The following is a 27,150-nucleotide window of genomic DNA, read 5'->3' on the forward strand; positions in this document are numbered from 1 at the left end:
TACTGCTTTTGTAGTCAATGATGTTAACATGGACTCTCATGTTATGCAATTTATTAATAAGAAAAACCTATTAATAAGAAACTTCAGAGGTTAAAAAGGGGACGTATGGCAGTCGCAGTTGTCAACAAAGCTTCTGATTTAGACTAAATAAAAACAAATTCAATATTTATTGGAAATGAAACAGTGACTGACAATTTGAAGTGTAAAAATCAATAAACATTTTAAAGACCAAATATTTTTGCAGAAGGATATACCAGTACTTCCTAGGCAGCAAAAGAAGAGTGTTAAATTTTTAGGTAAGTTTAAGTTTTATTTCATTGCCACCACTGCGTTGTCATGGGTCCGTGTCATAACACTAAGCATCCATCTTTCTGACAGCTGTGCATGAGAATAACGCAACACTGTAATTGCAGTGTAAAGACAGCTATAGATGGTTAAATAGATGAAAGAAAAAAAGACCAATTAAATATGCAAGTATTGCAATGATGTCATCGCTGTGAGTTTGATTTCTGAATTCTGAACATTGTAACATTGTAAGTCAAGGGGAGATTTTCAAATTGTAATCTTAAAGGAAGTTCACCCAAAAATGAAAATTCTCTCAATATATACTCACCCTCATGCCATCTAAGATGTGGATGACTATCTATCTTTCAGCTCAATATTCAGATACAACTATAAGTAAGCTATTTATAGGTTGATTTTCTCTAAAACTGTTAACACTGTCTCTTTGGTGCCAATAAAATACTGCTCAGATTGTGTGAGCATCCCGATCGCCCGACACAGCAACTTTGACTCAACCAATCGCGTGAGTTTGGGGCAGGAATATCTGTTTATTCAATCGACGGCAGACATGGGGAATATTGAAAACCAGGTTTATTATTGCAATTCCATTTCATGACACAGAAATTACATACTTCAGCTTTAAAATTCATAAAAAGCATTAAGTTAACTAAAATAAGGCCATTCACACCAATTTTTTTTTTTTACACATTCGGTCTGAGCAACTCCAAAGGCCATGTTCACACTATTACGTTTCACGCCTCTCATACACACTAGACCGATATTTTTCCTATCGTCCACACTAGAATGGAGGCTTTCAGAGACACTCTTCATAACCTCATACTTTGGAAAAAGATGACATTAGGAAAGTGAAAATGAAGGATTCAAACTTAAACTTAATAGTGGGTGAAAATTATCTACAAAAAATGAACATACGTTAAAATGGTTCGAACAGAATTTATTGCACAAATTTGTGGAGGAGAAAAAGAATAATACTAACAAGTTAGGAATTTCAATACAGTCCTGCCTTACAAGCACTGTAACAAGTACAGAACAACTTTGAAGTTGGTCTCATAGTGTAGTTGGTCAAAACAGGAGCATGTAAAGCTCTTAGACCAGCTCACCCCTGACTTCAAATGGCAAGTCCGTCTCTTTTCTGCATCTGTACACCATTGAATCATTAACTCCAGCTGTTACCCTTCCCTGTTTGAGACAAATTGGAATAAACGCCATTAAACAAAAGAGAAATAGCAAACTGACAAAATACATTAAACCATTGCACCACCACTCTGCAATACCCATCATTTATGCTTCTTTTATAAAGAGCTTGTGTATATCAAAATGAATTAAGAGTAGGATTTGGGTGGGATTCAGATTAAATTTGCAGCTTAGTTTTGGCAGAAATTACGGATCAATTTAGAAATCATAATTTTTGACAAAGTGCAGCAGTATCACAGATACAGCTAGTTGTTGGTTTATGCCTACCTCATGGTTAGTGGAGAGTGGTGCTCGTTGATCATAGTGGGCAGCAGGGGGCAGCAGTGAGTAGCCCTGCAGGTCCTCATACCTCCCCCAGCCTCTCACCTCCTCCTACTCATGAGTGAGAGGGCTTGTGCCATGTCTGCCATCTGGAGATATGAAAACGTAGCACATAAGTACTTTAATCTTGTACCTTCAAGTTGCTTTTTTGGAACAAAAATAGTTTTAATTGTTTATTAATCAGTAAACATCTGTCACTGGAGGAGTTTGCTAAAATATGGAAAACTCCCTTTGCACTGAGGCAAAGAGGTTATTAAAAGTGTAAAACTTAATGTCGTCTAAGATGCCTTCACTCAAACAATTAAACAAAGAGAAAAAATATTTTTCGTGGTGCTTGCCTATTACTATGTAGCACATACTTGGGGTTAGGTATTTGAATAATCCTTTAACAATAACTCATCCCGTCCCATTTGTGCTGCGGACATGAATGGCACATCAAATAGTGTGGCTAAGATAAGAAATACATTTTTATTTAAAACATTAAAGGAAATTTCTGTCATTATTTACTCACCCTCATGTTGTTCCAAACCCATATGAATTTCTTTGTTCCGTGGAACACAAAAGGAGATATTAGGCAGAATGTTAACAACCTCAGGCCACATTCACATTTGTCCTTTTAAGTTTGAAACCTCCATTTTCAGTTTCCTAACATCATAATTTTCCAAAGTATGCATTTATGGAGAACATTTTCAAAAGTCTCGGTGGAGGAAAACACATTTCCAGCTAAAACCTATGCACTTTCAAACACCTTAGTCACCATTCACTTTCAACATTGTTCAAAATGTCTCCTCTTGTATTCCACAAAAGAAAGTATGTCAGTGAGTTTGGAACAAAATAAGGGTTAGTCAATAGCCACTATTCCACCAGCGAGTAAGGGCAATTATCTAATCAGCTGGGACCAATAGCCTTGGACCTCAAGCTGCAAGACCAAAATGTATTTGCATTATAGCCCCGCAGATTTGCCCTAAAACCCGCCCTTAATATACCAGCTCAAGCTGAGATATTAGACTCTGGAGACTAGCTAGCCCTTGAAATGAACTATGCTCACAACTTCTTTTTCTTTTTTTTTCCCCGAACCTGTACCATTGTGCGCTGGATACACAACTTGGCAAGTTTGGCGATTATATACAGTACTTAATCAGGACTTCATTTCGGCAGATTCTGTTGATTTGATGTTGCATGTTTTCATCAGCCCAAATATTCAGATAAGCCCTGATTTTGTTTACTGACCAGTACTGTCGATTGTCCATTCTCCATTGATCTGTTGAGGTAAGCTGGTAGCTAGATATGAAAAACTGGGAAATGAGTATCTTGGTGCTGAAACCTCTGACCTGACTCAGTGAAACTCCACCTTTGACATTGACCCTGCCTCAATCCCCAGTTGGCCTTCTTTGGCCTAAGAGTAATCATTTGCCAAATGCGCTTGGCTATTGGCCCCGAAGAAGCCCTGAGGAGGCACGATGAAGCACCGTAAGTGACAGTGGAAACTCAACTGGCCCTGATACATGCTAGCACACCCTAATTTTCCCCAATAGTGGAAACGCAGCTAATGATGACAGAATTTTTCATTTTTTAGTAAACTAGCCCTTTGAGCTTTAAATATCACCTTAAAAGTGCATTATTACATTAGTCATGTGAACTCTCACCTTGATACTCAAGGCCTTCAGGGTGAGGGTACAGGGCAGGACTGTAAGCCTCAGTTGGGTAGCAATAATGCAAACTCTCCTGCTATTGAGATGTTAGGAAGGCAAACAGAAAGGTGATCTTGAACTATATTCTGTAGTAATCAGCATTATTTGTGAGTTCTAGTCAGATCTTATCACGACTTTCGCAAGACAGCAAACAGACTTTTCTTTTTATTGGTTTTGCCAGAACAACCCATTCCAGCTTTTCCTGTGTAAAAATTCATTGGAAAGCATGCACAGACTGAATGAGCATCCAGTGATATACCCGTCCAAAGCTCTAGTAGACGCTGCTGTCAGGCTCTGAGCCACTGTCGAGGAAGAGTGTTCGCTGTGCTGAGGCGTTGATAAGCTCTCTGCTCGCATAGTGGGTTGAGCTTCTCAACGAGGACCTACAGAAATAGAGAAACTAGTTTTCAACTTCTTATTCCCTACACCAGTGTTTCCCAACCACTGTGCTGCGGCGTGAAAGATTGTCAGGTGTGACGTGGAAAATGATCAAATTCCACAAAATAAATAAATGCATGACATTTTTTTTGTTTTATAATTTTAGGGATCCAAACTCCTCACCTTTTGGAGAAAGGCCATGCCTAGGGACCAGAATATCAAAGAAACCGGTTACAGTGGTGCCGTGTCCTGGATGGGAGTGAGGTTTAGGGGGGTGAGTGTAATGGTAGCCAGCTGGTAGGAAGCTGTGCAGTGTGTAAACCTCACTCCCCTGGCCTCAAGAGGTGCACTAGCGACTGACGCTAGAGACTGAAGCTTTTAGCCTCCTCGTTAGCGCACCCGCCTCCCATGCCTGAGACACCGGTTAGACCGGTTACACAAGCACCTGCATTTCTTCAGAAACAAACAAACTAGATTTTTATATTTTCTAAGTTCAGGTTTTAAACAGCCAAAATGAGTCAGGACTGAGTCCATGCTGACATACCTGCAATGGAGCTTTGATACAAAGTGTAAACATGGCACACCTCTGCTCCTCACTCTTTGTGCTTTGTGAATTGATTGAGGTGTCCTCTGTATACAAAAAAAAAAAAAAAAAAAAAAAAAAACAAGAGGAGAGGAGAGTGGGGTGTTACAGGGTACAGGTCACAGGAAGGAGAGAAAAGACAGACAGAATATCAGATCCATGAGATAGTTTGTGTACGCAATGTTCCTCACACACCCGATTCAATTATTGCTTCATCCCTACAGGTTCGTGAATAGTGAGCAAAAAAATCGAGAGAGAGAGATGAGAGGGGGAAGACAAGACACCTGACAGTTTGAGGGAAGGGGCGAGGCAAAAAAGAGACAGATGGGGTGAGCGAGAGAGGGAATGACAGAGGACGAAAGGGAATGGGGCAAGATAAGGGGGAAGACGAAGGGAGGAAGTGACAGCTGCCAGGGAAAGGAGAGATGGCAGGATGATGCAGATGGGTGAGAAGGCAGAGAACGAGATAAGAGAATGAGAGAGAGAGAGATGGATTTAAAAGTGTCATATTAGGATTCAGACAGTTCATCCTGTTTGTGCCGTGTGTTGTCGCTGTGAGTAGACCGGTCCAGGACATGCTGTCTGTCAGCGCAAAGAAGAGTGTCGCTACTGGTTACCTTTTAAGCTCCGCCCTCTTTTCCTTTTGACGAATAAAAAGTAGCCCAACCCATTTAGTAAAAACAGGACACCGACCACTACCAGGACCACCACAACATATACTGGAAGACTGGTACCTGTTAAAAGAACACTTAAAAATGAATGCACGCCATTTCATTAGAAAGCAAAATATAAACCCAAAGTGGCATTTATTTTAACAATAGCACAAAGACACTTTTCAAACAAAACATTTCACTAAAAGAAGCTTGTTAGATTATAAATGGCAAAACAATACATAAACTGTTCACTATTAAGAAAAAGTGTTTGGTCAGTTTCACTTTGTCAAAACAGAACATGTCAATAATTCATATCTATCTACAGTATATTAAGTCACTTAAAAGGAAAGACATTTCAGAAGCAGAGCAAGTTATTACATTTTGATGCAAGATTATGAGGACAATTATTTTTTGGTCTTTGAAAGAATGTACACTGATGAATCTTGAACAGTAAGGACTATGAATTAGGAGAGTAAATATGGACAGCTCTGATTTCATGATGAAAGTGTGGCTTAAATGTACAGATACATTTTGGGGTCACTGTATGTGCAGACATATCAGTGGGAGCTGTGCTGAAATTTGTTCATACATGTTCATGATGTTGAAAGATGTCTTGTGTTGAATTTGCAAAACTGTGGCACTGTCTTGTGGGATTTTCAATGCTATTTGTCATTGTTTAGCAGAAGAAAGCATATGATTGGTAAGGATTTGACATGCTCAAGTCATGCCTCTCCACGTGAAAATGCCTGCAATGCTGCATGAACTAGTTTATTCACATACACTGAAGAGACATTGATGAATCTCTCCATAAAAAACATATGACTTATCCATGGAAATTGAGAACTAATGAATCTATTTTATACAAACCCCATCAAAATGCAAAGCTATGGTGCCTTATGGTCCTGCCACGTAATAAAAAAAAGAAGGTAATTCTGACTATACGTCACAATTCTGACTTTATTTCTTGCATGATCTTAGGGAGCAATGCATGATATAGGGCCCTATTTTATGCCATAAGTATTACAAGCAAAGTCAATGGGCCAAGGGAATTTTTTATTTTTTTCCTTATTTTTTTCAAGCATGCACTAAGTGTAGGCGCAAGTGGGTTTGGTGAAATTGTGCACAAAGCGTTAATGGGCTGGGTCAAGTGCAATTTAATTCTGAGGTTCTTCTCCAGTTACGTCCCATTACATTCCCTATTACATTCATAAAAATCCGGTAGTGTAAATGGGCTGTATGCAATGAATTAGAAGAATAGAAGTATGGACTTACATTCTTTGGTGCATTAATTGCGTCTCTGTTAAATGTCAGGCATATTTCTATGAAAGAGACACGCTCCTTTTATATGCATGGAAAATGTGGTTCTTGTCAGGATTTGGATTTACGCTCCATTAAATTATAGAGAATGAAGTATTACTGAATGAAAGTATTATTAATAATTTTCATCTACTGACACAAAAATCATGGCTAGCATTAACAGTGAATGCATAGGCACTTCACTTCTAAAGGTAGATTTTGAAAAATGCAATGTATTTATTGAAACACGACAAAATTAAACCAAAAATATTTCTAAATAAAATTACTCTTCAAATGAAATGAAACTCTAATAAAAAATAATGGAGTGGTCAAAAAATCGTACCAAATCCAAACATTTTACTCAAACGAGATAAATTCAAATGTTAATATCAACATAATAATAATAATTGAAAAATAAACCACGACCTAAAGATAGCTTAACACAAATCTAATAAATATTTGTTTCATAAAACGGCTACAACAGTGATTGTCATGGACATTATTTGATGTTCCACTATATTTTCAGAGTTTGGACATGGACTTTATTACTAGCTGCTGGTGGAATATCCAAACTGCAAGTGCAGGAACTGAGTTTAGACTTTGTGCTGCAAACCGACCTGCTTTTGAAACATCTTAGCGCAATGACCTATTTCTCAGGAAAATAGCAAAATGCGCTTTGCCGTTTCATTTACATACAATACACCCACAATTAGTGCGTACATACCTGCGGATAGCTCAAACACTCCCACTCACACCCACATGCGATTTGCAAATTTGCACTTAGAATTAGCGCTCTCACAAAAATAAGATAAGATGTTATCCACGGTCACTGAGCCTTTATATTTTACAATTGAGACATTATTTCTCATAATAATGATATAAACTTGCAGTTTAGTTTATATCATGCAATTGCAAGAAATAAAGTTAAAATTGCAAGATATAAGTTCAAAAATTGCCAGAAGTAATGTCACAATTGTGATGTTTTATAGACTTTAATCTCATAATTGATTGTAATAATAATAATAATAATACAAATTAAAAAAAGCTATTGTGGGAAATAAAGTCAAAATTGTAAATTTTAAATAATAAAAGTCTTTTATTTATTTTTTTATTCTGTTGTGGGATTCGGCTTCCACATCACACGTATCTGGTGGACCTCACTCTACAAAAATATGTTCTTATTTCTGTCTTGTTTTCCAGTAAAATATCTAAATTTGCTTAAAACAAGATAAATTTACTTTGAAAGCAAAATTGTTAAAGATAATAAGACTGGCTTTCAGAGAATATTTCTTGATTGAAGATTATTTTCTTACCTCATTACCCCAAATATTTTTTCTTGCTTTAAGCATAAACCTCAAATATAATATGTCACATATACTGTATGCTTCAAACAATAAAACATCAATTTTCATAAAAAAAAATAAATAAACTTGAATCAAGATATATTCTTTGAAAATAAGTCTTCAAATGTAAATAATAAGTATATCTTATTTTAAGGAGCACATTTACCTTGGTTGGAGGATAATACATTTATCTTGGTTTAAGGATGTTTAGATATTTATACTGGAAGACAAGTAAAAACAAAAATGCTGAAAAAAAAAAAAAAAATTTTTGCTGCAAGCTAATGTCAGTTTATTTTCTTTGCCGAGCCAAGGGTCAATAACTGCCACTGTGTCCCATTAAATTGTACCAAAGCATTCAAGATTATAGCTTGAACAAAACTGAAACAAACAGGGAAAATATTGCGCCCCAAGGCCTTGTGAAAGTATATACAAAAAATAACAAAAAATAAAAAATAAAAGGCCAGTAAAGGCCATGGAAACTAAAGTATGAGTGGAGAAATTGATCTGCATTCTAGGGTGTCAGACCTTTTCTACATTTGATAAATAGCAGCCGCAGAAAGCCAGAGGAGGAAATGCAGCACCTGCATGAGTCGGGTCAGGGTCTGCTGGGAAGACCCCATCATCAGCTACATTCGCATCTGAGAGAAAGAGAGAGAGAAAGAGGTGGTTAATCACTCAAGGCAGGAGTGCAGTCATTTTCTTCCACAGTTGGTCTATTTCAATAGCATCTACCGGGATAATCCAATCAATTGCATATAGTGGGCATATATGAATAAAATCAAATTCGGGCAATTTCAGATTTCAACAGATTTCAATTGTTTGTTTTTTTCGTTATATGAAGGCCACATTAAAACTGATTTTTTTTTAGCAGGCATTCATCATTTATTTTTGGTTCTTTTCAAATGCTTTTTATGAACAGATTTTACTGTTTTAGGTGTGTCCCAGACCCAGACTTTTACTATTAAACTATAAAAATGATAATAATACAAATTATTTACATGTTTAAAACTATATGATAATCTAAACATCAAGTGAAATAAACAAACCATCCATTTCAACATACACTCACTGAGCACTTTATTAGGAACACTGTGGTCTTCTGCTGTTGTAGCTCATCTGCCTCAAGGTCCAACTATGCATTCTGAGATGCTATTCTGCTCACTACAATTGTACAGAGTGGTTATCTGAGTTACTGTAGCCTTTCTGTCAGCTTGAATCCAGTCTGGCCATTCTCCGTTGACCTCTGTCACAAATCATGGTGATCACTTTTTTTTTCCCCCATTCTGATGGTTGATGTGAATATTAACTGAAGCGCATGACCTGCATCTGAATGATTTTATGCACTGCACTTCTGCCATACGATTGGCTGATTCGGTAATCGCATGAATAAGTAGGTGTACAGGTGTTCCTAATAAAGTACTCAGTGCATGTATATTGCCTTAAAAATTCATATACAGTCTATATATCATATATTATTTTTGCATACTATATATACCTATATTTACACATTATATCTACTGTACATAACTCAAATAAAATGGCATTTAATTAGAGCCATGAGTGAGCAACATGGGTAACAATTTGTACAATTACCAATTACTATACGCACAAAAAGCTCCTTTTGGAGAGTTTTTATCCAATCTATGTGCATGTGTGGTAATTTGCGCAGTTATTCCCAGTAAATCACCCAAAATACAATCACAAAGTACACATGCAGTAAATCTAAGTCAGGGCCCATACGTGCTAAAATAGAATTTGGGATTGATCAATTTATAGGATTTTTGCTAGTAAGTGTAAAGTTATGTGTTCGGCTAGTTGATCTGTAATAGTTATATCAACCTCTTCTACCATTGGTGAGCTGTGTTTCAGGGCTATGTTCCATGTTTTATACTTTTGTCAGCTGCCTGTGCTCTCTCATGACTAATCTGTTTTGCAAATCAAATGCTATGACATTTAAATTGCAAAATTCATTATGTTTGGTGATGGAATGTAGCTTATCATTTATCATAAATCACACTGTTTTATTTTCTGTCTCTCTCTGTCTTCAGCTCTATTTTTTTTTTCTTTCTTTCTTCCACTAATGCCACAAAATAAAGATGGAAATATGCATTCAGAAAACACACTGGTGCACTGATTGGTGTAGACGTTCATCCATTTGGCTTATTTGCATGAGGATCAGTTGTGATCCTTGCCTGACAAATAAGATGTGATCGGTCAGATTGAAGAATGGCTCATCAAATCAGTGGAAATGAAAGCTTGAATCTAAACTACTAGAAAAAAAAAAAAAAAAAAAAAAACAGTTGGGAACCCAAATGACTTATTTAGTTATGTGCCTGGTGTGCTTTATTTCAGTGCTTCTCAATTGGTTTTGCTTCAGGACCCAGATTTTACTGTGGCAACCCAACACTGTACTAAAACTATACAAAACCAAACAAAATGACAAAAAAAATTGCTAAATAAATAACACTACAGTGGAAAATTGTCAATTTTGGTTTCTAAATGTCTTGAGGATCTTAGCGCAATGACCTATTTCTCAGGAAAATAACAAAATGCGCTTTGCGCCGATTCATTTACATACAATACACCCACAATTAGTGCGTACATACCTGCAGATAGCGCAAACACTCCCACTCACACCCACATGCGCTTTGCAAATTTGCACTTAGAATTAGCGCTCTCACAAAAATGAGATAAGATGTTATGCACGGTCACTGAGCCTTTATATTTTACAATTGAGACATTATTTCTCATAATGATGATATAAACTTGCAATTTAGTTTATATCATGCAATTGCAAGAAATAAAGTTAAAAGAACCATGTTCATCCTCGTCACAAGTGAACCCTTATTTAATGTACTGTAGTCTAGGTCATATTATCTTTTATCTTGTGTAGTTTTATTCATGGTTTGAAAATGAGGGCATGTCATTTAACCTGCCCATTGCATCAGCCTAATTTGGCATGCTTTAACAAGTGACAGATGAATTTGTGCTATACTCCTGTACCATACAGTTTAATTGAATGTAAATTATGCGACCCAATCAGAAAAGGTATGCGGCCCATTTTTAGGTTGCGACCCACGAGTTGAGAATCACTGCTTTGAGACAGGTTAAGCTAAACATACCAGCTGTGGTGACGGTCGGTATTTTGTTGTTGTCTGCGTAGCTGCTCTCTCCCATTGCACTGAGAGCGTTGACTGAAAAGTTGTATGTAGTAGAAGGGCTGAGACCCGTGACTGTATATACTGTAGCCGTCGGAGGAAACACATCCACATACATATAACTCGCGCTTCCCGTCCACTGGTACATGTCAATTAAATAAATGCTAGTGTTTATCAGGGAATCGTATGTGAATGACAGTGCCACATGGATTTGTAGATAAACATAGTAACATTTATACAGCAGCCTACCACAAATGAGCGCAATTTCAGTGATGTGACACAATGCAGACTGGGAGATAAAACATAGTTACGACGCACACCACACATTTTATATTGACACCTCACAGCTGCGTTTATGACAACCTCACCTCACACGGAAGTTCTGTATCAAGCCACCATCAAACCCCAGCATCCATTCCAGAGTTACAGAGTCATGGGTGACGCGATTGAGCTTCAGTTCTGATGGGGGATCTGGGTGGTCTAAGAGCGAGGGAGAAGGAGAGGGAAATGAAGTTTGCATTTGGGTGAATTTCATGAAAACTGTCAAGAAATAAGCAGGTCATAACTCAAACCAAAAGAAAAAAGATCCACTTTATATTAGGTGTCTTTAACTACTATGTCCTTAAGCATTTGATACAATGTGCTTATGTATATCCATGTTGTTGTATTGTACTTACATTTATTGTACCTGCATTTAATTACATATGTAGTTACACTGTTAACTGTAACCTCTAACCCTTTCCCTAAACCCTGACCCTGCCCTTAAACCTATCCGTAGCTCAACCTCAGTAGCAGTAAATGTGAATCTTGTAAGAATTTTGCAGAACAACATGTTTATACAGAATAAGTACATTGTATTGTATGTATTTTAATGTTAGTACATAGTAGTAAAAGACACCTAATATAATGTGTGACCAAAAAAATAAAAATAACACAAATCTTTATTTTCTCGTATTTTTGTCGTTTTCCAGTAAAAATGAATAAACATTCTTAAAGCAATATAAATTTACTTCAAAAGAAAATTTGCTTAAGAATGAAAGACTTTAAGAGAATATATCTGATCTGACACTGGCAATTTTTATTTTTTTTATCTATTTTTTATTTATTTATTTTTTTTAAATAGGAAAACAAAAATACAGGTTAAGAAAAGTTATTTTCAGTGAGGACCAAATGTGATTTTTTGCATTGTGGCATTATTTTTTAATGACAATTCAAATAAAATAAATGAATAAAAAATAAGACATTCTCATTACTGTAATGTGACACAATTATATATAATTTAAAGCGTAAGTACATTAAAGGACATTTGTAATAGAGGTCGACCGATATGGAATTTTTAAATGGCTGATGCTGATATATCACTTAATTTTATTAAATAGTAAATGACAAACACATAAATTGGCTACAAAATTAATTAACTTTTATTTAGCAATATATTTACTCAAACTTTCACAAAAAGTTTAACTTAAACTATATAAGACTACAACTATTTAAAACTGGATTTTGTGTTTTATATGGTAAAATAGCAGTTTCTCCTGGTTTTTGTTTAATCCCATTTTAGTAATTGTTTGCACATAAAGAAATTGTAATATATAAGGAAGAAAAAAATAACAACAGTGCACACAGTAGTCCAGCAACCACGGACAATATGCGCGCATTAGCAATAGATTTTTCTCACAACAAGACCGAATCAAACCCCCATATTTTTATTTTTTAATAAACACATGTTGTGAACAAAAACAGTCTCAGAGCATCATTTACAGTATTTACCAAAAAATTGAGTTTAATACTAACAACATTTCTTCCACTTCAACCACTGGTTTAAACGAGATATCCACATATTTGCAGATGATTTATGATAGAAGTGTTATTGATATTTGCCTTTTTTATCATAAAACAAGACAGTTAACAGTTACAGGAAACTGTAACGAGAGAGAGAGAGAGAGAGAGAGAGAGAGAGAGAGAGAGAGAGAGAGAGAGAGAGAATTAAACAGCACTTTAAACATTATGAGCTCATATGCTTCTGTCGGTCGGATATGCGGGACTGTTTAAATGAGACTGTGTTGCATACCTATCTATTGGCACTAACAAAAAAATGAACTGTGATTGGTCATTTATTTGTCTCAGATTGTCGCTTAATGTGCAAGCAGGCAATTCTCGGCACCATATTGGCTTGAGAAACTAATCGAACAAACAGGAAACTTTATCGGCTGATTCCGATAATTGAAAAAATTAGAATATCGGCCTATTTATCGACCACTTATTTGTTAATGTAAGTATCGTGGTAGCATTTGCTGTACTGCCTTGAGTTACAGTTTTCACTTACATCCAGTACATCGACCACTTATTTGTTTTATTTATTTATTTATTTATTTATTTATTTTTTTTGTAGAATTACAGTAATTAGAAATTGGGGGTAAAATGAGATTCATTTTCTCAGTGCAAAATCTAATTTCTTTTTTTAAGTGTGAAATATGATCCAGACATTTATTCATAAGATTCACACATAAGCTCATTAAAAAAAAAAAAAAAAAAATACTGTGAAAACCTTATTGTATTGCTGAGAGAATGTTTATATAAGAGCGGTAGAGAGAGAGGCAACAAGAGATAATTGAACTAGGGAGAAACAGAAAGAAATATGTGTGTCAATTCACTTCGCAATGAAAACGGTTAATTATCTTGTTGGCTCTCTTGGGAGAGAGGGGTGAAGTGGTCAATCCAAAATGGCAAGGCAGGGAGCAAAAACGCTGCACTATTCCATTCCCCAGTCGTCTGATGATAAGCACATAAAATTTACTATCGCTGTGTCAGATTAATTATGAATATTCACAGCAGTAAAAACAGAGAAGGAGGTGTGTACAAAAAAGGCAGATATTGGACTGTATTTCATGTTTTTTATGATAAACATTAAATATGCCCATCTGAGTCGATTCCATGGGCCTCACCAAAGGGAGGGAGGGAGGAAAAGAGAAAGATAGAGGAGAGAGAGAGAATGCAACAGAAGGCTGGTAACAGTGGAAAAGCATTTGAGTTTACATCTGAAAAGAAAGAATATAAACCAAATGAATTTACTTTAAGAATGCTCAGTGGAGCCCTCACAATTGCATACCCAAGAAAACACACGTACTGTACATCTCTGAGATGTCTGTTTTAGATCTTTTCATCTCGAAAGCATCACAATCTTAGTAACATCTGCTAAACATCTTAAAAAGATCAGATTTACAAACATTCTAAATCATAAACGTCTCAAAGGCATCTGCTGAATGTCTTACTGACATCCAACACATACTTATTGACTTAAGTCTTATAGACATATTGCAGATAAGCAAACAGAAAAAAAAATACATCTTCCAGATACAAACACACATATCAAATAGAAGTCTGAGTGATGTATGTGTGCTATCAGAGACATGGATAGATGTGTTTTTACTAAAAAGTGACATCACTGAAAGACTGAGAGAGATTTTTTTCAAAACCTATTGAACTACCTTGCAGTCTACTGCCTACATTGGCAGCTGTGGTCTAAGGCAACGGCCACACTAATATGTTTTCATCAGAGAACACATTCATTTTGCTATGTTTATGCCTCTCGTTCAAACAGCGTTTTCCTACACCGAAAATGGAACATCTTGAAAATGCTCTCCATTATCGCAGAATTTGGAAAACGATGACGCTTACTGACAGAAATTGAAAACTGTTTAGAATGGCACATTCACACCAATACATTTTTGCTTGAAAACACATTTCACTCTCATCAAAACTAGAATGGCGCACGAGAATTTTGAAAACACTCTCCATTACCACCTAAGCTGGAAAACGTTGATGTTAGGAAACTGAAAACGGATTAGTGTGGATGTGGCCTAAGGCAGAATCCTAAATTAAATGGAATCTCAGAAAGTAACTGATTTGGAACAATCAACACAGCCAGCGACTCCACATGGAATGTGAGCCACACAACAAAATTATGAAGACTTGATAATTGATTCCGATTGATAATGCTGCCATGTTGCAAAGCTAATGACACAATACCAAACAAATGTTAAGGGGAGGAAATAGTGGCTGCAGTCCTACCTTAAGGCCTTTGCACACCAGAGGTGATGCGAAAATGCAAAAAAAAAAAAAAAAAGCCAAAGAATGGCCTTTTCACATTAAAAGCAAGGCAAATGATCAGCGTTAACAAATTCACGCCTTTACAATAAGTGCCACTAATCAACAAGCATTTTTACCGCGGTACCCAAGGTGGGGGAAAGCACCTTTCAGCTGGTCTAGCTTGTATGGCGCCCTGTGCGAAACCCGTTTCAACACGCCCCCAAAGTTGTTGACGGGGGGGGGGGGGGGGGAGGGGTTCTGTGTGGGTGCCTCGTGCTGCCCCCTGCAAGATGCTGCCCTAGGCAACTGCACATGTCGCCCATGCCTAAATCCGCTACTGTGTCTGCCCTTCGCCTATCACGGATGAGAAGAAGAACCACTTGGAAAAGTTTGAAAAACAACCATGAAATCCAAAAGACAAGCAAAGTCATTTCTCTAAAAAGCAGATTAAAAAAAGAAAACTTATTTCTCTACATACTGTAGCAGCAATGACAAGTTTGTTGTTGATTTGCTCAACGAGAAAGAAAACATTTGAGACACTTCACAAATTATTTCAGTTCACCTGCTGGACAAGTTGACTAGCAGTATTATCATGTATACACTGTATGAGGGGTGATTAGAAAGAATCAAGTGTAAAAAAAAATACATTAACGGTTAAAACATGTAATCAGTTGGAACAATATTGATTATATGCCACTGCCATGCATTCTGTACAGTATATACTTGTGCTATGTACATTTGTTTTAAATCACTGCTAACACACTCACATAATAACAGTTAAAACAAATGTTGTCAGTTGGAACAATACTGATTGTATCTTATTGCCATGTACCGTTTTTGTTATACATTTGCTCAAAACCCTGCATGTTACGAATTAAACGTTACAACCTCTAAACACAAAACTAATCTTCTGTCTGACCCATTATTACACTGTAAAAAATGCCTGAAATTTTAACGGTAAACAACTGTAAAAATGCTACAGAAAAAAACTTTTAATTGATTAATGAGTATTAACTGTAAAATATACAGTATTTTTAAAAAAATATATTTTAAAAGACAATACAGTAGTTTTTACAATTTTTAGATGAAAAAGTATGATTTTCCTGTATAATTAATGGTAAACATGTACATCATGTTTAAAGAGAGTACATGTGCTTTTTACAGTAAATATTTTTTTTTAATTGTTTTTTTTTTATTAATTATTTTTATCCCCTTTTCTCCCAATTTAAAATGCCCAATTCCCACTACTTAGTATGGTTCTCGTGGTGGCGCGGTTACTCACCTCAATCCGGGTGGCAGTTGCCTCTGCTTCTGAGACAGTCAATCCGCACATCTTATCACGTGGCTCATTGTGCATGACACCGCAGAGACTCCCAGCATGTGTAGGCTCATGATACTCTCCACGAGCCACGCACAAATTACCACATGCCCCATTGAGAGAGAGAACCACTAATCGCGACCACGAGGAGGTCACCCCATGTGACTCTATCCTCCCTAGCAACCGGGTCAATTTGGTTGCTTAGGAGACCTGGCTGGAGTCACTCAGCACACCCTGGATTTGAACTCGTGACTCCAGGGGTGGTAGTCAGCATCAATACTCGCTGAGCTACCCAGGCCCCCACAGTAAATTATTGTTAAAATTACAGTAAAAAAACAATAATCGGGTGTTCCCACAATTCCCTGCATGAGGGAAATCTGTGGTAACTCATTTTTAAAACTAATTCCAGGTTAATACTATACAAAGTATAATGTTATAAATTTACAGTAAATAATTAAAAAACTGAAAATATGAAAAAGTTTGCTAGATTTACGCTGCTAAATGAGACAGAAATGCATCATCATAGTCTGTGAAAAGGGACCATGGTATTAATATTAGTAATATTTGGCGAAGAAAAACACGTAAAAAAAAAAAAAAAATATTAAAAGGCAAAGATGCTGCGATATATAGTATATTATATTAGAGATATAAGAGGAATCAAGTAAGATTAAATCCAAAGGCAAAAAATGCAGCAATATGGAAAACATTTTGAAGACAATCCACATAAGATCAGACCATTTTTAAAGGGGATGCAAGGCAGTGATGCAGAAATATCATTTACATGTTAAGAGAACCCATTTCTTCAGTTTTTTAAGGCATTTGATGCAAATGAAATAAACATCCTCACTAACTACGTTTCCATCCAAGGGTTTTTTTGCGACAAAAAGTGTAGCGCATCAAAAAGTTTACCGATATAGCTGAAGGAAACAAAAATTTCACAAGTGTCGACATAATATTTTTCCGTTTAACTCTAGCGCATAAACTCTATGTCGAGAAAATCTGGTTTGGAAATACTTTTTGTCGAGAAAATTGGCATTAAAGCAAAAAAAAATAGTGTCACATGACAGAATTTAGCCCAATCATTAGCCTACGTATGTTAATCATAACGACAAGGTATACATCTTTGAAAGCCAATTCATTGTACGTGAAGCATTACTCGCACTGTTATGGATTGGTCTTAACAGCATACATGCACAGATCTGATGCTGCAAACACATCTGCGTCATGACACTTCCAGGAGTGCCAGCACAAATATCTCATATTATGGAGAACAAATGAATGGCCACTCTTTGCAATTAATTTAATCACGGAAGACATCCGTTTATTTATTAAAGTTGCTTTTCCACACTATTCAAAATAATAGATGGCAGTCATGGAATTAGCCCACAATATAAAAAACAACAACAACAAAAAAAAAAAAAAAAAACATATAATTTCTGTGCACAAAGATGTTTTAAATTAAAAATAAATACACAATACTAAGAGAAAAGCTTAAGTGTGCTTTTTTGGAACACTAACATAGCCCAATTCTATATAATTATTGTTTAGCTTACTTTTGAAAAAATGCCAGCAAAATTCCCTGTATTAATTAACTTACCAAACGAAAAAATCATATTCTTAGGCCTATATAACTGCCTTTTCTTTACACAATCTTAAATTAGCCTTACCTTGTTCTGTAGACAAAAAAGTTGGCTGAATGACATTCTCAGAATGTGCTAGATTTTTGTCAAGACTATAAACTATCAGAACTATTTGTCCAATGCTGAGTTCACTTTCAGAAAACTTACTTGTAAATATTTTAAATCTAACCCTCTTTACCTCGGACCGCATTTGCTGAGCTTCTTCAGAAAATGTAAATTGCATTATGATGCTAAAATTAATTTTAGATGACAATCAAATTCAGTTGGTCGTTAAAAGTTGCTGGACAAGATATGCAGGACATAATTCAGTTGTGATGGCGATGCTTTAGATTACATGATTGTTCAAAATAGCCTATTGAATATCATGAATGTATTATATGTAAACCCTGATATTACAACGCATCAATTTTTCTTTAATAGCTGTGCACACTGCATATACACATAGATGAATGGTCCTTATACTAGGCTGAAAGTTTCCCCCACTACTTGGTGCAGGTTGCCAGCTTGAACAGGGCCATGACGATTTGCTTTCGGGTCAGAACCGGTGGCAACCTGTGATAGGCTCAACATCAGGACCAATATTACAGTCCTATCAGAAGGGCAACAGTTCCCTTTTGATTGCAATTCCTCCTCTTCTGATTGCATTTATTTGTGAAATTAAAATGACAGTAAGCTGGTTAATTTCAATGAATTGTCTCAATACTCTCCCCATTTTACAAAGACTTCGGGGGGAAAAATTAGGGACATCTGGGAGGCGAAAGGTACACAATTAGCTATATATGCACATTTCTGTATGGAAACAGCTTAAGGGCAGAATTATTTTGTGATAAACCAAAACTTATGCAACAAAGTGTTTTTTTTTAAGCATGACGTCATCACGCACACCATTTGTATCGATAAAAGGCCATTTGAATAGAAACAGGCAGAAGACGGCAAATTTTGCAAAAAAAATTTTTACGCATTGCCGATAACAAAACAGTGCAAAAAATGAATGGAAACTATGTTACTGCTGGTTCAGGATTTTTTCCTCAAGTTACTTCAGCGTTTAACGTCGGTGGTCAAAACACCTTTCTGTGCTTTAGTGCCACCCTCACTGGGTTTATTAACTGCAGTGGCTCCTGACACATGATCCAAAGCTCATATTTTATTGGTCAGGGCATTTTATTGGCGGGAGACAAAGAAAAAAAACAACACACACAACACAAAAAAACTTGCTTTGTCAGGTGTGAACAGCTTAATAGGAATCCATTGTTTCTAATCAAAATTAAAATCAAAATTGAATCGCAGCAAGAAATCGCATTTGGTGTGCAAAGGCCTTTAGAGTTAAAAGAGCTAAATGCCTGTTTGTTTACTCTAGAATATGTAAGTGCATTAGTTGGACTGGTCAATAAATAAAGTTTTTGCATGATTTGAGCTAAACAAAAACAATTTGTGATACCATTGTTGTCCGATTGTGTTCCTGATTTGAAATGTTTTTGGTAATGTAATCTTGACCCACAGTTTTGGCATTCAAGCAGATCGTAACTGTACTTGCATGACAAAAAAATAGCATGTTCAGTATATGGCCACCAAGTGAACTAACTTGCTTTAAAATTGACTTTGCTGATACTCTAATGTGTATAAAATACATAGCACACAAAAATATTCTACAAAAATAGTCAATTTTGGATTGGATTGAGCTATTTAGTGAGCATTTTGGGATTGTGTCTGGAGCTGGGTAGGCAGCTCACTAGGTTTTTGAACAAAGCTAGAGAGAGAGAAAGAGAAAGAGAAAGAGAGCAGCCATATTGTTCTGTAAATTAAGGGAAAGGCTACTTAAGAAGAGCAGACACTGATTATCACAACTGAATAATTAATATCACAACTGATGTTCAGGTCGAGGAAAACAAAATCTTATTTAGCAGACTAAAAGGTCTTTCACAGCCCTGCTCATCATTTCTGTGTGTGTGTTTATTAGTTGGTGATAAGAAGCAGGACAACCATGCGCTGCTGTCTGTTTGTTTTTCTTTATTATGCTTTTATTTATTCATATATTTATGGTAATTTACGTTCATCTTTCAATGGGGGTCAACAAAAGGTGATTTAACCATTAAAGTGAAGATCACCAATCCAGCTTGTCATTTAACCACACACTTCCTGTTTGTTTGTCTTCTGTACGTACTAGTGCTAAGGAGCTGGACATCTAGAGAATCTTCCCCCACGCTGTTGCGGGCAGTTCAGGAAAAGACGGCGTATTCCAGCGCTGCGCTGACATTAATGACGGTTAGAATGCTGGTGTGGATTGCGCCTTCCTTTGCTGTCTTCTCCTGGTACCTGTATTAGGTCATATGAACATGGAAATTACATGATCTGTACTGGAACACAGAGTTCAACCAATGTAGTCATTGCACTTTTACGTTTAAGTGGGTTGACATAGCAACAGTGAGCACATTTACATGCATGATATTACAACAATTATGCTTAATACGACGGCAAAATTTTAGGTCAAGTAAACGGTCTTAAACGGCATTCCTTTAATGGTGTAAGGTCATAAACAATAGCATAAGCAAAAAATGATCTGTATGCATAGATTGTTGCCCTTTACCCCGATTTCGCCGTACTCACCCACTTATCCAATGTGCGCAGTTGTTGCGCACATGCCTGTTTATGTTTTGATGTCAAAACCAGAGAATGACCCGATGAATTTAAAATCTCATGTAAGCAAGATTTTCATTGTCAGATTTTAAAAAAAGCTGATTTTTTTTAGTTATCAGTGCATTGGTGTGCATGTTAACACTCATTTACTCAGCCAGGACTACATGTTTTTTTTAAATGGCAGACCAATGGAGTGTCATTATTTTTGCAACTTTGCAAACCCCAACCCTAACTTTAGGAATTAGGGTCAGGGGTAGGTATTTTTTATTTGTCCAGATGTGGCTACAACAATGGAAAGATTATCCCTTACATAACCAAAGCATGATAATCATGCTGAATTAAAAAAAAATACAACAAGAGATGGGCACCTGGGGCTTCGAACTCCAAAGGGAATCCATTTTTTGCCCAGGTGAAGTGTACACTAGGAACACCTTCTGCCTGACACACCACATTTGCATCATTGCAGCCGTCCCCTCGGCTGGCCATCTTTCTCCACTGTGGCCCCTTCTTGAGCTCTGGAGCAACTGCAACAACATGGAACAAGTGTTTTGAAGACCAGCACACATTTAAAGGAATAGCTGACCCCCCAAAATTATCTCATAATTTACTAACCATCTCAAGCTTGTTTGATTGTCTTTCTTATCCGGAACACATTTTTTTTTTTTTTTTTAAGAATTTTATCGATTCAGTGTAAGTCAATGGGGTCAAAAACTTTCAAGTTCCAAAAAGGTAAATCATATGACTCGAGTGGTTTAATCCATGTCTTCAGAATCAGAATCAAAATCAGAATGAAATTTATTGCCAAGTATGCTTACACATACAAGGAATTTGCTTGGTGACAGAAGCTTCCAGTGCACAAACAAAACAGCAACAAGACATAGATAATAATAATAAAAATTAAAAAATAGAATAAAAAATAATAAGTGGATAGAAAATAAAGTATATACAAAAATACACAATAAGTCTATATATATATATATATATATATATATATATATATATATATATATATATATATATATATATATATATATATATATATATATGTATATATATATATATAGTGCATCCGGAAAGTGTTCACAGTGCTTCACTTTTTCCACATTTGTTATGTTACAGCCTTATTCCAAAATGGATTAAATTCATTATTTTCCTCAAAATTCTACAAACAATACCCCATAATGACAACGTGAAAGAAGTTTGTTTCAAATCTTTGCAAATTTATAAAAAAAAAAAAAAAAAGAAATGAAAAAAAAAAAGGATGTAAGTAATGTACATAAGTATTCACAGCCTTTGCTCAATACTTTGTTGAGCACCTTTGGCACTAATAACAGCCTCAAGTCTTTTTTAGTATGATGCTACAAGCTTGGCACACCTATTTTTGGGCAGTGTCTCCCATTCTTTGCACGACCTCTCAAGATCCATCAGGTTGGATGGGGAGCATCGGTGCACAGCCATTTTCAGATCTCTCCAGAGATGTTCAATAGGGTTCAAGTCTGCGCTCTGGCTGGGCCACTCAAGGACATTCATGGAGTTGTCCCGTAGCCACTCCTTTGTTATCTTGGCTGTGTGCTTAGGGTCGTTGTCCTGTTGGAAAATGAACCTTCATCCCAGTCTGAGGTCCAGAGCGCTCTGGAGCAGGTTTTCATCAAGGATGTCTCTGTACATTGCTGCATTCATCTTTCCCTCGATCCTGACTAGTCTCCCAGTTCCTGCCGCTGAAAAACATCCCCACAGCATGATGCTGCCACCACCATGCTTCACTGTAGGGATGATATTGGCCAGGTGATGAGCGGTGCCTGGTTTCCTCCAGACATGACGCTTGCCATTCAGGCCAAAGGGTTCAATCTTTGTTTCTCATGGTCTGAGAGTCCTTCAGGTGCCTTTTGGCAAACTCCAGGCAGCCGGCTGTCTTGTGCCTTTTACTGAGGAGTGGTTTCCGTCTGGGCACTCTACCATACAGGCCTGATTGGTGGAGTGCTGCAGAGATGGTTGTTCTTCTGGAAGGTTCTCCTCTCTCCACAGAGAAATGCTGGAGCTTTGTCAGAGTGACCATTGGGTTCTTGGTCACCTCCCTGACTAAAGCCCTTCTCCCCCGATTGCTCAGTTTGGCTGGGCGGCCAGCTCTAGGAAGAGTCCTGGTGGTTCCAAACTTCTTCCATTTACGGATGATGGAGGCCACTGTGCTCATTGGGACCTTCAATGCTGCACAAATTTTTCTGTACCCTTCCCCAGATCTGTGCCTCGATACAATCATGTCTCGGAGGTCTACAGACAATTCCTTGGACTTCATGGCTTGGTTTGTGCTCTGACATGCACTGTTAACTGTGGGACCTTATATAGACAGGTGTGTGCCTTTCCAAATCATGTCCAATCAACTGAATTTACCACAGGTGGACTCCAATCAAGTTGTAGAAACATCTCAAGGATGATCAGTGGAAACAGAATGCACCTGAGCTCAATTTTGAGTGTCATGGCAAAGGCTGTGAATACTTATGTAGATGTGATTTTTTTTTTTTTTTTTTTTCGTTTTTAATAAATTTGCAAAGATTTCAAACAAACTTTTTTCACGTTGTCATTATGGGGTATTGTTTGTAGAATTTTGAGGAAAATAATGAATTTAATCCATTTCGGAATAAGGCTGTAACATAACAAAATGTGGAAAAAGTGAAGCGCTGTGAATACTTTCCGGATGCACTGTGTATATATATATATATACACACGTATGTACAATATACAAATACAAATCTGTTATATACAGAAGCAAAGGAATGTAATGGCAGAAGCTGTGTATTGCACATAATTAATGCTCAATGGGGCAGTTTTAACTGTTCATGAGATGGATAGCCTGAGGGAAAAAACTGTTCCTGTGCCTGGCAGTTCTGGTGCTCAGTGCTCTGTAGTGCCGACCAGAAGGCAACAGTTCAAAAAGGTAGTGGGCTGGGCGAGCGGGGTCCAGAGTGATTTTTCCAGCCCTTTTCCTCACTCTGGAAGTGTACAGTTCTTGAAGGGAGGGCAGGGGGCAACCAATAATCCATTCAGCAGTCCGAACTGTCCTTTGTAGTCTTCTGATATCCGATTTCGTAGCTGCACCAAACCAGACAGTTACTGAAGTACAGAGGACAGACTCAATAACTGCTGAGTAGAACTGTATCAGCAGCACCTTTGGCAGGTTGCACTTCCTCAGCTGACGAAGGAAGCACAACCTCTGCTAGGCCTTTTTCACAATGGAGTTAATGTGTGTCTCCCACTTCAGGTCCTGTGAGATGGTAGTGCCCAGGAACCTGAATGGCTGCCACAGTGCTGTTTAGAATGATGAGGGGGGTCAATGTTGGGGTGTTCCTCCTAAAGGCCACAATCATCTCCACCGTTTTGAGTGTGTTCAGCTCCAGATTGTTTTGATTACCCCAGTGAGCCAGCCGTTAAACCTCCCTTCTGTATACAGACTCATCGTCATCTTGGATTAGACCGATGACAGTAGTGTCATCTGCAAACTTCAGGAGCTTGACAGAGGTGTCCTTGGTGGTGCAGTCATTTGTATACAGGGAGAAGAGTAGTGGGGAGAGCATACATCCCTGGGGGGCACCAGCGCTGATTGTACATGTGCTGGACGTGAATTTCCCCTGTCTCACTAGATGCTGCCTGTCCGTCAGAAAACTGGTGATCCACTGACAGATAGACATGGGAACAGAGAGTTGGTGTTATTTAGTCTGGAGAATAGCTGGGATGATGGTGTTGAAAGCCGAACTGAAGTCCACAAAAAGGATCCTTGCATATGTCCATGGTATGTCCAGATGTTGCAGGATATGATGCAATCCTATGTTGACTACATCATCCACAGACCTGTTTGCTCGATAAGCAAACTGAAGGGGATCTAGAAAGGGTCCAGTGATGTCCTTCAGGTGGGCCAACATCAGTCTCTCAAATGACTTCATGACCACAGACGTCAGAGTGATTGTAGTCATTAAGTCCTGTGATTTTGTGTTTCTTTGGGACAGGAATGATGATTGAGCGTTTGAAGCAGCATGGGACTTTGCACTGCTCCAGTGATCTATTGAAGATCAGTGTGAAGATGGGGGCCAGCTGGTAAGCACAGGATTTTGGACAAGTGGGTGAAACACCGTCTGGGCCCTGTGCTTTCCTTGTCTTTTTTTTTCGGAAGCCACAACACACCTCCTCTTCACAGATCTAATGTGTAGGTTGAGTAGCAGGAGGGGGGAGGAGGGGGGTTGCAGGAGATGTTGATGTTTGTGTGAAGTGAAGGTCAGAGTGGGTCTGGGGTGTGAGATTGGGCCTTTCAGATCTACAGTAGAACACATTCAGGTCATCAGCCAGTTGCTGGTTCCCTACAGTGTTGGGGGATGTAGTCTTATAGTTAGTTAATTGTTTCAGGCCACTCCACACTGATGCAGGGTTGTTAGCTGAAAACTTATTTTTTAGCTTATAGAATAGCTTCTTTTAGCTACTCCAATTTCCTTATTCAGCGTGTTCCTGGCCTGATTGTACAAGATTTTATCCCCACTTCTGTAAGCATCCTCTTTTGCCTGACAAAGCTGCCTGAGTTTTGCTGTAAACCATGGTTTGTCATTGTTGTATGTTAAATAAGTCCTAGTAGGAATGCACTTATCCTCACAGAAACTGATATATGATGTAACTGTGTAACTGTGAACTCATCCAAATTGGTGTCTGCAGCCTCAAATACACTCCAATCAGTGCAGTCAAAACAGACTTGTAGTTCCAGCTCTGCTTCATTGGTCCATCTCTTTACAGTCTTTACTATGTGTTTAGCTGATTTTAGTTTCTGCATGTAGGTTGGAAGAAGATGAACCAGACATGAACAGAGAGTCCCAATGCTGCTCTAGGAACAGAGCGATATGCATCATTTATTGTTGTGTAGCAATGATTCAGTATATTTCTGTCTCTGGTTGGGCATGTAATGTGCTGTTTTTGGGCAGTTCACGTATGAGGTTTGCCTTGTTAAAATCCCCAAGAATAATAATAACTGAGTCCAGGTATTGTTGTTCCATGTCTGTGATTTGATCAGCCAGCTTCTGCAGTGCTGCATTCATGCACGTGTGTGGAGGAATATAAATACTCACCAGAATAAATGAGGAAAACTCCCGCAGCGAGTAGAAAGGATTACAGTTAATAAAGAGTGCTTCCAAATTAGGACAGCACATCTTCTTTAACGTTGTTACATCTGTACACCAACTTTCATTGATGTAAAAGCATGTTCCACCGCCTCTCGTTTTCCCCGTTAACTCCACGATGCGATCCACTCTGAACAGCTGAAAGCGCGGCAGATGTAACGCGCTGTCCGGAATGGCTTCACTCAGCCAGGTTTCTGTGAAACACAGGCAGCAGAGTTCAAAAAGTCCTTGTTTGTACGACCTTCTGAAGTGATACAATGGCTTTGGGTGAGAAACAGACCACTATAAATCTTGACATCCACAGACTCTTTCATGAGAGAAGATTGTTCACACACTCCCTGGTGCTTGACACTGTACACATACCAAAAACTATGTTTCCAGTTTCGCAGTTTACACGACCAGTTGGGCAATTTTGTAAATGCAGACGTGAGTTAAAAAGATAGTCACAGGTTGAGTTTGTTTTGGTATACTTTGAAAATGTACACCAGTCGCCAAAAGGTTAATGGTAAACACTAGAAAATGAAAATGCAATGTCTCATTGATGTACAGTAAAATGATACCGGGATTGAGTACCTGCTAACCACGTGAACTGTCAAAGCATCACTGTTTTGAAGCCTGCCAATCATGTTTATAGTGAATAGGGACCTAAATTTAGCCTAATAAAGGAAAACAATTACCTTTATACTGCATTTGTCTTTTCTGTATCTTGAAAGATTTGGACCCCATTGACTTGCATTGTATTGAAAAAAAAAAAAAAAAAAAGCTCATAATTCTTCCAAATGTCTTAGTTTGTGTTCCGAAGAAGAAAAAGTCAAATAATTTTGGGATGGCATGAGGGTGAGTAAATAATGAGAAAATGTTTATTTTTGGGTGAACAACTCCTTTAAGTTAGGCTTCAGAGTCTTTTTGGTATAAATTAAATTTGTATTATGATGCATCAAATAACTGGTCCTCCAAACTTTATTACTTTTATGTGTATAAACCAACAAACCACAGAGCACTACATTAGAGCTTAACAGTAAATTCATTACATGAAACGATGCATCCTAACCCTTAACAGGCATATCTTTGAAGTTTTCTATATGTCATGAGTGGTAGAACTCACATCGCATGATTAGCTGTCCTTCCACACTGCCAGGAGGCACTATGCCATTGTCTGCTGTACACTGGTAGAAACCAGCCTTGTCCCGGGTCACCTCGTATATAGTTAACACACCAGTGCTTTCATCTTCAGTCTGTTCTCCCAGATCTTCTACTTCACCCTAACCCTACATGTAAAACACACATACAAACATCTGTAGAACATGCAGAAGCAAGCACTTTGAGATTTGCCCAAGCAGGACATGTTGTTGGAACATTTATTTTAACCAAAAGCACCTCTAAAATCTGAAGGCAATAA

At 37.5% G+C, this 27,150-nt stretch overlaps 1 pseudogene; it reads right to left on the reverse strand.

Annotated features, from left to right (window-relative positions):
* Positions 1–736: 736 nt before the first annotated feature.
* The window catches only part of LOC127422176 (nephrin-like), a 111,747-nt pseudogene continuing 85,333 nt past the window's right edge, over positions 737–27,150 (reverse strand).

The sequence above is a fragment of the Myxocyprinus asiaticus genome, chromosome 31 (assembly GCF_019703515.2).
Source record: "Myxocyprinus asiaticus isolate MX2 ecotype Aquarium Trade chromosome 31, UBuf_Myxa_2, whole genome shotgun sequence".
Lineage (NCBI taxonomy): Eukaryota > Metazoa > Chordata > Actinopteri > Cypriniformes > Catostomidae > Myxocyprinus > Myxocyprinus asiaticus.